Source organism: Pygoscelis adeliae, unplaced genomic scaffold, assembly GCF_000699105.1.
Source record: "Pygoscelis adeliae isolate BGI_AS28 unplaced genomic scaffold, ASM69910v1 Scaffold384, whole genome shotgun sequence".
Lineage (NCBI taxonomy): Eukaryota > Metazoa > Chordata > Aves > Sphenisciformes > Spheniscidae > Pygoscelis > Pygoscelis adeliae.
The window spans coordinates 235460-236216 of record NW_008824548.1 but is presented as its reverse complement, the minus strand read 5'-3'; positions in this window follow the sequence as shown (position 1 = coordinate 236216).

The window sequence follows — 757 nt, the reverse complement described above, 5'->3', positions numbered from 1 at the left end:
GCATTGGGAATGCAGCTGCTGATACAGCAGACATCAATGGACTCCCTTCCTGGAAGTTGCTTACTTGCCTGTTCGAATTGCTGCAGGCTTTTGGTCTCCAGAACCACCTGTGGCAATAAGCTCTGTCCTTGAATGATGGCCTCTGAAAAATTTTATGGGTCTCTTGAGGACACTGCAAGATTTGGTAGTGTTTGTTAGCACAGCTTTGCTGAAGGTCAATAGTAGGGAGATCACAACTGTTGCTCTTATAGCCAGCATCCTTCTGCAATCCAGTCCCAGAGATTTCACACCAAGATCCTGCCTGTCCTAAAGCATCCCTGAAGGAACAGGGCATGACAGGTGACTCCTTTTCCAGAGAATTATTAGTGAGGAGCAGTCACAAGCCCAACTTTTTCACCTACAGCAGCCTTCGATGGGGTGGCATGGAAAGGTTCCAGATGATATTCAGGTTAGTAGCAGCACTGTTGGCTCCAAAGGAGCTGAAAGAACTCCTCCCACTCATGTGAGAGCCCTGATAATTGCTGCTATTGTAGTCCACTTTCAGATGTCAACCAGCACCTTTCTGTCAAGCTAACTCAATCGATCCCCACCCCTCTGATCATGCAGTGGTTGCAAGAACATGCCTTTCCCAAGCTTAGGCACTTGCTGGGTGTGGGACGTGTGTTTGTGCTGTGCTTTAAAATGGATCTCCAAAATGATATATATGACTTAGAAATTTGCCCTCCAAAACGCCTTATTTTTCCCCAGATCATGCTGG